The 13,987-nt window shown below is 33.2% G+C and overlaps 1 pseudogene; it reads right to left on the bottom strand.

Annotated features, from left to right (window-relative positions):
• Positions 1–3,364: 3,364 nt before the first annotated feature.
• Positions 3,365–4,298, bottom strand: LOC114804811 (uncharacterized; annotated as a pseudogene).
• Positions 4,299–13,987: the final 9,689 nt, after the last annotated feature.

The raw sequence follows: 13,987 nt of genomic DNA on the forward strand, positions 1-13,987 counted from the left end.
AAGTAACAGCGAGCTTAATTTAGCGGAAAGAGCTAAATGAACATTAATTTTTGTTTATATTTCAAGCAACTGTTTTTAGATTTCTGCTTTTGGTTTTTTATAATAATTTCATTAAAATAGTTTCATTCCAAAAAAAAGTACAAAAAAAATTTCAAATCAACCTTTTGCATTTTATTATTATTTATAATTATTTTAAATAAATTTGTATGTCAGTTGTTATTAACAATCTCCATTAATACGCACTCAACTGTATTTCGATAATGCACTTATGTGCTTATATAATTTGGTGGGTACTTAAACTATCACACTTATGTTTCTATACAAAAAAGCATGTACTGGGCAGTACTTAAAATGCACTATTTAGAAATATCCACGAAAGCAACAAAGCAAACATTAATGCATATTATGTAATGTTTAATGAAAATTTCACACAGATTATAGCCGTGTAATTAGTAGACCCAAATAATAATGAAACTGTTTTTAAATTCAAATAATTCGCTTTGAGATGATTACAGGTCTGCTGGTCAAGCCTTTATTGTCGAAAAAACTGAATAATTAGTGTATTTATGGCTACAAAGAAGCTTCCGACCTTAAAACTCACACTGCATTTTTGGTTTAGTGTAACAAAGTAATTGCGAAGGAATCATCTAAAGAAATTTGACTCCATGGAGCTTGTGTTAATTTTTTTTAATGTCACAGATAAACGTATATTAATATATATTTATTTTGTACCACATTTAAATATGGAGATTAGATATTTCAAAAGTAATAAAATCCAGTTTATTATTCAGAGAGCTATCACGCTACTATTTGTTATCAAATTCCCAAGATAATTTAAAGAATATCTACGTAATCAGGTGAAATACATTTCCATTACCATTCACTATAAATTCATTACGGATTTGCCTAGCTTTATTGTTCATATTCAACATACACACTTTTCACACTCTCTATACATATCATAGACATATTTATGTGCTTATAATTTATACACACAATAATAGCTTTGCTTGCGCTTAATATATTAAATAATATATATATACATATATATTAAAAGAACATACAAACGTACATACCAATTGCAGAACTTCCGAACTGCGCCAGCTTATGCCACACTGCAACTGCAACCGCTGGAAATCCAATATAAGTAATCGCACGCATTCCTTATTAATTTGACTATAAATCACAAAATTTTAAACAATTTGATTAGTTAATATTATTAATTATTATATATATTAAGGACTCTTTAAGGAAAAACGCATGTTTCTGGGCCCACAATTTTTATCCACATGCAACCACATTATTTTAATGCACACTGTTGTTCTACTTGTGTAGTTCAGTGTATTACACTTGAAAATTATTGTTTAATTCCATATCTGCATTAATAAAACTCAATAAATTAATATTTTTGCAAATTTAGCTGCGCGCAATATTTCAGGTTAAGAAGCGTTTTAAATTCCGCGAATGAAAGAGCGAGTCATTGCTAGACAGCTGAGTCATTCGCCGAAACGGAACTAGCGAGCACAAAAGGGAAACGGAAAAGGGTTGCATTATAAATATTTTGCATATAAAATTAATTATTATTTGTTGCTATGCTATGTTTTATATTTTTAGACATTCAATTTAGAATTTTAAATTTTTTTCTAAATTTTACACATGGAAATTTTGATATTGATTGTTTTTGGTAAATTTTGCTTAACAAAAATTGTTAATTTTGTTATAAATTTACCAAAATTTCACTTTTAATTTGAATAATGTGTCACTTTATGAATTTTAAAATATTTGTAAACAAGGATATGCAACCCTACATCCGCTTTCAATGCTGCTCGTCAGTTCCGCTTTAGCCAACGAGTGAATCAGTACTTTAACAGCAGTCGACTGAATTTGCGAAATTAGTTTAAATATGCAAATATATCTTAAAATAAGTAAATACTTCAATTCAAAATTAATTTAACAGTACTCGTTTCAAAAAGTGTAACAGAAGTATTAAATTACAAATTTTTAACAAAAGTATGCCAGAGAAATTGTCAAAGCAAAAACCTAACCTAAAACGGCAGCGGAGCGCTAGAAAGGTGATGCCTGCGATCGTATATATGTAAGTATGTACGTATAAGTAAGTATGTATATTTTGCCAATAGAAAATAAAAATGCCAATAATTGAAATAAGGGTTGATATTTTGGCAGCGTTGCAGCGCGAAATTAGTGTGAGTACAAGAAATGAAGAGAATTAGTGCTCTCATCATTTGATATGCATATAAGCAGCAAGACAACAAGAAAACTAAGTAAGTTAACGACATATTAGTTTAGTATACATCTATTGTTCTTATATTGTTGCAAATGTTCTAGATTTGCGAATACAAGAAACAGGTGAAATGAGAAAGAGGGTCGGCGTGGCTTTGGCAAAGCAACAGCAACTAAAATGCATTGGACGTCAAAATCAAGTAACGCGTTAAGAAGAATTATGCGCAAGTAAATGAAAGCAAGGGAATTGAAGTTTTCATCATTTGATGCATGAGTAGACAGGACCACAACAATGCCAAGTAAGTTAACGATATACATATTAGTTAAGTATTGGTGTTGTATGGTAAAAAAAGTACTAGATTAGTCAACAGCAGGGCTAATGAAGTAGAGAAGAAGTGAAGCTAAAGCTAAAGTCAGCTAATCGGCTGGATAAATACTTACATACATACATACATATGTGCTAGTGGGAAAAAAGCAAATGAAGATTCTTTCGCGAAAGAAATGTTGCGCAATAAGTGATTGATATTTGATTACTGTTTTCACGTGAGAAAAAGTATTTAATGTACATCAGTATAAATACCTAAAAACTCGAACATTATAGTCAGAGTATGCAAATATAATAATATAAATATGAATATTAAAAAAAAAGGTTATCTACGTAATTTATGAAATGTGAACAATTTATTAATTCGGGAAACTTTAGTATAGTATCCCCCGATTTCAGGTTTGAAATGGGTATGGTTGAAAAGAGGACGATCTCCAATATATATAATAGTTGCCGCAGGAGACTTATAGTTTTCGAGATATTTGCATTTTAAGTTGAAAATTTCACAAATTTTATGTGGCGATTTTTCGATTATTAGTTAAGTTTTTATTTATATAATGCACTTATTATACACTAACACTTCACTAAATTGTTTCCACATATTTATTTTGTGCCAATATAGTTAAAATTTGCTTTAAATAAGCTTTTTAATTTTTGCACAATTTTGTTTATATGCACAATAATCAGGTGGACAGATATCAAGTGTAGCCATATCCCAACGAATGAGAACAAAAAAGAAAATATACCTCTAAAGAAAATTATGAAATAAATTTAGCATTTTAATAAAAGAAAGGTGTTTTAAGGCTTATAGCTATGTTTTATTGCCTCCAATAATTTTGCAAATGGGTCTAAATGTCGATTTGATATATTTTTTCTCCAAATATATGCGTATATCAAATTTGAAAAGTCTTCACTATTATTATAGTTGTCTTTTATAAAAAACGTTTAATTACGCGCCATTGTGATTCAATGCGCTAGGTGTGAGTTCCGTCCTCTGCGACAAATGGATCCGGGTCGCTATGATTCACGCGTTGGTGCTCATATCCGTAATTGGATAGGCATTCGTATGCCTTCAAACAGTCAGTACAAATTATAGAACCCTGTTCTACATGCCGCTGTATTAAGGGTATGCGCACCTCAGCAGATCTCACATTTTCCGGACACACCTCCAGACGAAGATCATCGCACCCATCCTCTATCATCCCTAGAACCCCATGACCTTCCACTCTCCGGCCTAATGTAAACGAATATAAAATAATTACATATGATAAATAAATTCATAAATATATATAATAAATTTACGCTTCCCAAATTTGCTCTCGCCTATTTGAACAATTTTACCAGGGCTGCCAATTTTACCCACCGCTACCTGATGGTCAACCTGGTATAATACTACTGCTTCGCGGCAGTAATTATACCAGTCACATATGGTAGCGCTAGGTAAAATTGGCTCCCTGATAATACTGTTCTTTCGAACTTCCGCATGAGACCAATGGGATGCATACGCGTACATTAGATAAAAGACTTGAGGCAGTGGTATTTTTACGTCTTCGAACCACGTACCATTGGATCTTGAATACGCTGATCGTGTGCGGCATACACCTTTCCGGTATCGGAAAACATCCACCGTGCTGTTTTCAGATATTCTAACGGTCATTGGGGTCCGATGGATGTGGCATAATTTGATTTTCATGATAAGACCCTCCTCTTCTGCAAATGCTATGCATTTCATATCGAAACTTTGTAAAATTTTCGAAAAATTCCACATATTTTTCAACTCGGAGAGTCTAAGAACATTAGTTCCTTTTACACCACGGCTCGTAGACGCTTCGCTGAAATCTATTTAAAAGTCCTAAGTAATATTTTTAACAATTTAAAATTTATAATACCATACCTGAAGAATTTGCACTCATTTTTTCAAATGAACCACGATTTATTTAAATAAAGAAATATGACAAAATATAAACACTAACCGAATCGCTTATTTGCATATTTTAATTAGAATTTGCAAAAAAGAATATAATGACAAAACAGACAAAAAACAAACGGTACTTTGTTTAGTTTGTAAAAAGATCCGTTATAGAAAATGTGTTTTTATGAAAGCAATATACCCTATTTAAAATAATTTTTTTTTAGAATTTCTTTCTGCATTGGCGGCCTTTGGCCGCGCTTTAAAAAAATAACCCTGGCCGAGCCAACACCGGGGATTATCAGAGAGGGGGAATGACAAGTTTTTCCGTGTAGAACTACTTTCTGCACTGGCGGCCATCGGCCGCGCTTCAAAAAAAATAACCCTGGTCGAGCCAACACCTGGGTGAACCTTAGCACTTTCGCCCATTACTTCTTTTTAACATTACGGCCTTCGGCCGCGCTTTGTTTATTAATTGAAATGAAATGATTATGATTCATGTATTTAGGGTATAATCCCCTTTTTTTAATAATTTTTATTCGTTTGTACAATATTTATATATGGCAACACTTGATATCTGTCCACCTGATTATTGTGCATATAAACAAAATTGTGCAAAAATTAAAAAGCTTATTTAAAGCAAATTTTAACTATATTGGCACAAAATAAATATGTGGAAACAATTTAGTGAAGTGTTAGTGTATAATAAGTGCATTATATAAATAAAAACTTAACTAATAATCGAAAAATTGCCACATAAAATTTGTGAAATTTTCAACTTCAAATGCAAATATCTCGAAAACTATAAGTCTCCTGCGGCAACTATTATATATATTGGAGATCGTCCTTTTTTCAACCATACCCATTTCAAACCTGAAATCGGGGGATTCTATACTAAAACCGACCCGAGATGTCTTAGTCTCAGTCTACCAAATATTTTAAAGTGTAGGAATAAATCTAATAAATTAAACAATAATAACTTAATTAAAGCTGATATCATCCAGATCCTGACTCTGGAAATTCATTGTACATTAATCCATATCATATTTGACTTGTACTTGAACTTCGCTGCTAATAGCCATTAAAACTATCGAAATAAATTGCTTGAAGCATTAGTGTTTGAACCAAAAATTACGGAAAACTAAATAAACGTTTAAAAATTGTTAATAATGTCAAATAACTTCTTTTAAGTATGTATTTGATAATTTGCCCAATTGAAAAACTGTGATTTTAAAACTAGTGTACTTAAACTCAGTGATCAAAACAACTAGAAAAACAGATTTTCAACCTGCTTAATCCATAAACTATTACACTCAATTTTCCTTATGGCAAATGGCAAAGTCACGTAACACGTTGGCGTACATTATGACTAATAAGTTGTCATGCGCCACTAAATATTCATATAAACGCTATAACAAAATGCAAGTTTATTTGTCACTATTTGTTGTTGTTATATTTATATGTAGATGTTTATGCATACGCGGTGGCGGGTATAACTGACTGCGTCAGCTCAGCAAGCATCTTCAAGTTAAAATTCTGCTTTTTTTTCGTTGCTGCACTCAATGCCTTGGCAATTGCTGCAAAGTAAAGTTGTGACTGCGGGTATTTGTATAGTAATTGCCAAACTAAATGTTGCCGCAGCTCAGTAAGTGAGTGAGTGAGTACCAACATTTTGTACGAACCATCACAGCAACAAGCAATTTAAAGGTGTGGAAAATCAACAGCAACAAAAATATTCTGTGCGCTTGTTATTATCCGTGTGACTGCGCGTCAGGCAAAATTAATGGAGATAAGCTGTACATTATTACATACACAAATGTGTGTAGATATACAATGTATAATACTTAAATTACCAAATTACGAAAAAATACTGTGAATTCGGCTGTTGCTCAGTGGCACTAGAGACTCGCACACACAATCAGCGACAGCACGATGACAGGTTACGCCATTTCTGTGATGTCGACGGTGGCTATGCGCTCGCATGACTGCCACTCCAGAATACCGCGCAAAGCTACAAATCTTTTGATTTTCGCCAAAAGATAACGAAATACCAGCCGCATATAACATTAGTACACACATACATACATATATACAAACATTTTGTAAAGGTTTATTTCTATATGCTTGCATCTCGAGGCGTGCAAAGCTATCCATCTAACCACACAATTGCGGTTAAATGCCAACGTAGCTTTTGTATTAAATTTGCCAACTGTAATTACAAGCTACATAAAATTAATTGTGAATATTTTGGGTCAAAGGGAGGTATATAGTATAAACGCTGCGCAAGTCTATTTGCCCACGCCAATTACTGCTTTAATGTTGTAGTGTTGGCTCAAAAATTTGCTTTCATGCAGCGAAATTTATGAAATTTGACAATTTCCTAGTCAAAGAAATTATTCGTGCTTTGCGACCATTTGGTTTATGAAATTTTTTTCTTATTTTCCTTTTTTTTTTTGACCAACATAACTACCTACATACATACATATGTATATCCCCACATGCAGCGCTGCATAGCACTGTCAAATGCGGAACAAAAATGTTGCGTTTTTTATGTCTTGAACCCCTACATTTTTCATTTTATGCCATTTGCCGAGATGCTGCTGTTGTTATTATTGTTGTTGACTTTATTTCTTGCTTAGTTGCAAACAAGTATAAGCGACCGCAAATTACCTGACATAAATGGCGCGATTTCTGTATAAAATATGTGAGTGTGTGTGCGTGTGGCACAGTAACATATTTACACCCACAACTTTAATGCAGTCAATGCAAGTGCACGCGCCAAAAAATGCGCCAAGCCCCCCAAACCATTATGCCACTCCGTTGGCTTTGTTGGCCCGACACTCACACACACACACACATAGATAACTGTATACGCCTGCGTCTTAAGTTAGTACATAGAAGCCATGTGAGAAAAATCTGCGCTATTTAATTGAATTTTTATATTCTTGCAGCTCTCGGTAACTGATGAAGAAATCAAAAAAAAATTATCCGAACTAGGATGTAATTTTTGGAAGGTTTTCTTTGTAGAAATATGTGGAAGGTTTTTCTTGGTAGAAATATGTCCAGAGTTTTGTTTTCGCCAGCCGAGGGCCGATCAACCAAGGAACCTAGAAAATGAAACCAAACGGAATTGCGGATGTAATTTTTGGAAAATTTCTCTTGGTAGAAATATGTCCAGAGTTGTGTTTTCGCTTACTGAGGTTGCCACCAATGCTAGATAAAACGTTCTTCCTCTCATCCTTGTTGTCTCGGAATCGGAGGTCTTAATCATCGGAGTATTATTAGTTCATATATAGAAGGATGGCGCTGTCCCAGAATCTCTCTAAATCCAAGTCACTAGAGAACTCAGATCAGCTGTTTAAACTAAGTCAATGATTTTGAACAGATATTAGTCCCTCGTCTTTTAATAAGACAAAGCTTTTGCGTCATATAAAATGAAAAGAATCCTTAATGAATCTTAGGTTGATTGGAACTCCATATATAGATAAATTGCTTTTAGTAGACAAAGTCTTTAAAGACAAAATCAAATTATTAGATTTCAATATCAGGACTAATCAATTACTCCAAGTAAAAACCGAGTTCTTCGCTCAAACAATTTTTTCCAATACTTCTTCAGTAGACCTTTCCCTTGCAGTTAAGGAATCTAACAATTTGAATCCCTTCTCGACTAATCAAAATTTTAAAGATATCATTGGAGATACTTCTCAATTATTGAAAGACCCTAAATAATACAAAACTCTTTTCCTTGCACTTGAGGCACAATAATTATTAGTTCCTTTAAGAAACTATAGCAACCCTCATTAAATTAAAAGGAAATTATTTATTGAAGTTATAATTTCTCCACAGGGTGTACTTACACACACCACCACATCATTGGATAAAAAACGTGTTTGACCACATTTATGCCACTGTTGCAACTACATTTTCAACCCGCAATTTTTGCCAACAAAAAAGTTCGAAAAAAATGTCAAATGCTTATTGTATGAGCCATGCATAAACCATTAGATTCAGGCGTCTTGCAGTTACCTAACTACAAACTGATATAAAAATGTTGTTGTTGGATGTACGTACATAATATATACGCTTTTATAGCAACTATATTTTTGTTAACCGCTATGCGGGTGTATAAATTTGTCATTGTCGATTAAAGAGTAAAAATAAAAATATTTTTTTATAAAATGGGACTCATGTAACGAGTGAATCTGATCGGGGAATGTTATTAGGATGACCTAAATAAATATTTTATATACTTCGGTCATTAAATGCTATTTATTGCTTGAATAAGTTGAAATTTTATAGGGGCGCAGTGTAATCACTGTTGTTATGGACATATTAAATATTAAATTTTTGTAGTACAACAGTAAAAAATTAATATGAGTTATATGTAAAACGCAAGAATCCTGTACAATGCTTTTTTCAATTTATATGTAACACGATCGGCATCTTTCAAGCCCAATTACTAGAGTCTAGTCGATCAGCGAAAATGTAGATCTTTTTCTGTTATCCAATGAGTATCTATATCCTCACAACAACACAGGAGAAGTGCTCGGAACCCATAACATCAGGGAAAACACACAAGGTGTGTTCAAAAAATAATGCGAATTTTCGTTTTTCGAAAATTAAATATTAATTCGTCTACATTAATGTTGTCGTCTTCAGAATAGTTGCGCATTCAATATTATGCATTTATTTCAACTTTTAGCTCCTTCAGAATTCCCATTATTTTTTGAACAATTGCAAAAGCAATACCTAGGAAATAGAATATGGTATTTGGTAAATTGTTCAGTATTGGAATATCTTTAGTCAAAATTGAATATAGATTCTATGAACCCGGTCTCGAATTTATCAAATCAAAAGGTTAGGCGACGTTAAGGGAGGGGTTAAGGTTTGACAACTTTTGTTTTTTTTTCATTTTATTTTATATATTTTTTTCTGAACCATCAACATCTCAAGAATATTGTGTGAATGTTTTAGGTCATTCGGAGAAAAACTAACGAAATTACAGCAGGTTGAATAACGGTACCTCCAGCTACCATTTAATTTTTAAAGTCGGTGACCAGCCTACAGAAAAAACTACTGCATCGATCGTTTTGAAATTTTGACCAAATATGCTACATATTATATATTATATTTTCCAAAAATTTTAATTACTAACAATTTTACAATAACAAATATGTCGATTTTTTCGTCTAAAATCGTCATTTTGGCATGAAAATGGTACCAAAAATTGAAAAATTGAAAAATTAAAAAAAAAACTCGACGCCAGTTGAAAGATAAACTAATAAACTAAAGAAAGCATTTTGATTTTTTGGTTTCGGATGATCCAGTGATGCTGTAGGTCACCGCACAAAAACTTCGTTTAGAGGTGCCTTCAGAGATCGACGATAAATCCGTTATTCCTCGCTATTTTTCGATACAACTTTTTTTAAGTATCCTTCAAATGCTGTACTTTCATATAATAATAAGTAAAATAAACCCACAGCAATAATTTTTTCTAAAAAAAATTCACGAAAAAAGGTCTTTTTTCGACGAAACAAACCTTATCCGCCCCCTTTAAGAACCCTCGTTCCAATACTTGTTTACTTAGTACTGGATTTATAATCGACCAACGATGCAGATCGTTGTTACCACAACAACAAAATCAAGCGGATTCCATTAATATCAAGTTAATGAATTCCTCGAACTACGAGTCTAATTCTAACCTGTTATAAATATATAATTTATAGCTTTCGCTGACATAAACTTCAAAATATTATTTTTAAACAATTTGCAATGATTAATTATTTGTGCCAATTAGTAACACAAGGGTTAAGCCCAAAGCAAAGAATGACGACAGCTGATTGCTCATTCTTCCAGCATTACCACCACACCTTACATCAATTTCCCATGCGCAATTAAAACTACCTGTTGCCTGGGTCTGTTTATATAAATGTTTATATATAGTGTATTTTTATGCAATATATTTTATTATATTGTTTAATTATTTCTCTAGTTAAATTTTGAAGAGAAATTTGCTATAAAAAATTTATTTTCTGAAATAATTTTCTGAAAAAATATATTTTTATGGCGATGATGCTTAGTTATGCAAAGTGATAGTTTTGATGACAGAAGACAGAAGACAGAAGACAGATGACAGAGGACATATGACAAATATGTATATTATCAGGCAGGTTCTGTAATCCCAGTGAAAGTAAAAATTAAAAAAAAAATGTGGAATTTGAAAAGTAAAATCGAAATTCATTTCACCAAATATCGGAATGGCTGTGAATTTGCTTGAATTTCACTCGCAAGTGGGTTACAGAACCTGCCTGTATATAGTTATATGAACATATAAATAATTCTTTCAAATATATTATTAAAATTAATATTTTTTTTTTCAAAATTTTTAAAAATATTTGGATGTTTCAATCGCTGCCATCGTTGCCCTTACATTGTATCTATTGTATGTGCTATATGCCTCCACATTCTACATATCTCAATTATGATTTGACATTGTTATCGCCTCTGTTCTTCTAGTAGTTCTAACAACGCTTAATCAATTAATAATTCAAAGATTGCTGCTCGCACTATACACCGTTACGGCATGGATTTTTTAATTGTTTTTTTCTATTTCCCATGATTGACGGCTCGAAAGATTTGTGTTCGAATTTTATGCCTTTTAAGCAATTATTTTAAGCGTTTGTAAACTGAAATGATAGATATGTATAGTCAGTTTATAGACTTCTTTCAAGGTTCTTTCGTCGTTGAGGTGTGTTAGTCGTTCGAAAGAAAAAGTGGCGGAAAAAAATGATAAAATATTGGTTACGTCACTGCTCGTGCTAAAGATGTTTTATGTTTGGCCATGAAGCGCTTCGGTACAATAATTATTAGGAGAGTTCACCTACTTACAAATAAGTCGAATAAGAATTTACACTTTTTGTAGAGTGCTATGTTTGTCCATGTTATGGTAAATGAACAGCAAGCGAAAAGCCTACTTCACTTTAACTACTATATGCTAATAACTGCTGAGGTTATTAGAAATTTACATTATTTATAAGGAATAGAACATAGTGCCATAGTTGCTGTTTATTTAATCAAGCTTTACTTCTGATGATTGAAATTTCAAAGGTGATAAACCGATACAAAGCGATTTCTGGATTTATAAAATCCAACCTTAACTATAAACCATTAAAGTTTCATGACATTTCATCCGATATGTTTGGTTTACAGTTGTATTTTGATTAAACATTGTTTGCTGATGGGGATGGTATGTAATGGATTTATATCAACGGTCAAGTATTGTTTTGATGGATTTCAATCTAACCGTGTCTGAAATATTAGTTAATTAATCTTAATTTTTACAAATTTTAACGATTGTGATCATATATTTCCGTCACCAAACCAACACCCCGACTCATTCGGTTTGTGATATGACCGATTAATAATAGGAATTACTCTCTGAACTAGTCCTCCACCAATATTATACATGATATTTGTCCTTCGCTGACTATTCCCGCAAATAACTCAAATTCATTCAAATAAGGTATGTCGCCGAGCCTAGTCCTGGTAACAACTTCTCTACTATTCCTTCGAGGCAAGTTTGGATGATAAGGAGTCGCTGGAGGAGAGATGGTGAGCTTCTTCACGAATGAAAGGGTTGAAGTTGTCGGGAAAGGTAGGTGGGGAAGTGTACTGTCGGGAACTTCTCATCATCTTTAGTTTCAGGCTCGACTATTGCAGCTCGACTATTTTTTTTTCAAGTAGAAGTGGCTGCCATTAATACAGCGGCTTAGCTATCTTTAGAGCGGCGATACCAGCATTGAGTTCGCCGTCTATGCGCTCAAGGCTAGTAAAGGAATGCTTATCTTCTCTATCAGTGCCAACGTTATACTTTTCAATTAGCCCGGTCTGGGTTCATGGCCACAGCGGAATCGCGGGAAATTGTAAGACTGATGAGTTTGCAAACTCAGGTTCGTCTGTCTCACACACTGTAGATGGGAAAATGTAGGAGCCTCTTATCTTATTGTGGCTTACTACACGGCTAAGCTGGGCAGGCGCTGGTCTGTCATTAGCACTTGCGCGGTCGCCAGATTCTTTTGGACTAAGCTGAATCGCAAAAGATCTACCGAGCTCTTTGTCCATTGCAAAGTTCTCCTCTCCTCAGTCGTAGGGGTTCTAACTGAACTGATTACCCCATTGACATGCACGTTGTTAGGTTAAAAACCTTAAAAGATTCAAGCTGTAGAAGTTTCCTGGAGGAGGATGAGGTCGAATCATATCATCACTTTTTTTGGAATGCCCCGCCTTTGCGAGATCAAGACACAGATCAATGACGCGAGCAAAAGAGGAAGACTTCCCTCTATAAGAACGGTGTTTATATAGGCATAGAAGCCTACATTATGTTTTTACAATTCTGAGAACTATACTAAAACTCAAAAGTCTATAAGTACTTTATATAAAAAAGGTTTAAGCGAAAACAGCTGTCCTTAGAATGGATATCCTCGAAGGAAAAAATATAACAGCCCAAAATTCTTCTTCTTCTAAATACAGTGGTTTACCATTTCGACTAAACTCTTCCTTTCAAATAACGGTATTACATTTCAGTGAACATGCACAAATAAATTTTAAAAGTTACAACTTCAATCAGTCTATGACCTCCAAACTTTTGTACCACACAATACAATGAAAGTATTAAAAATGCTCCACAAAAATAAAAATAATAATGGTAAAGGTCACAGCAAATATATAACTAAAACCTGTAATAATGCATTACGGTAATTTCGACTAAGAAGCTATACTTAACGGTAATTAGTGGCAAACAAAGGCAAAGATAATCATCAGGTTTTAATGGTCAAAACCAATGAACCGTTATAATACAATTAAATCTATTGAAAACCTTATCAAATATTTAATTTTCAGTCAGCCAGCAAGCCAATCAAGTTTCAAACAACTGAAATATACATACATACATATGTATATATGATATGTGTATATATGTATGTTTCAATTAATTTAAGCTATGCGCATGCGTCAATCAGTACACAACAAGCGCATAAATGCCGATTAAAAAAGCGCAATTGTATATAATTACATATAAGCTGCAGTGTTACAATTGTGTGTGGTGCCATGAAAAAATGCTTTGTGCGGTGTTCGTTTGTACATACAAACATACAAATATATTTATATATGTATGTGTATTTGTATTTATGTAGCTAAGTTGCATTAAGGATCCAGCTAACACAATGCACCAGTAAACCATATTCAATATGTATTAGTCGGCTGCTTGGTTGTCCGGTTGTTTGGTATTCCAAGCTTTAGCGCTTATGCGAAGAGGCTGCAGCGTGTGGTGAGCGTAAAACATTAGAAGTGGTTGAGTTGAGTCTTACGAGAGCTTGAGAGCGCATGCTGAACATGCGGCTTAGAGTTGCTCCCATGGCGCCAAGCTCACAAGTTAACTGGTTTAAATTTTATACCATTTACGGCAGAAAATTTTAAGAATTATTTTTTTAATATTAATATTTTATTTAAAATTT

The sequence above is a fragment of the Zeugodacus cucurbitae genome, chromosome 3, assembly GCF_028554725.1.
Source record: "Zeugodacus cucurbitae isolate PBARC_wt_2022May chromosome 3, idZeuCucr1.2, whole genome shotgun sequence".
NCBI classification, from domain to species: domain Eukaryota; kingdom Metazoa; phylum Arthropoda; class Insecta; order Diptera; family Tephritidae; genus Zeugodacus; species Zeugodacus cucurbitae.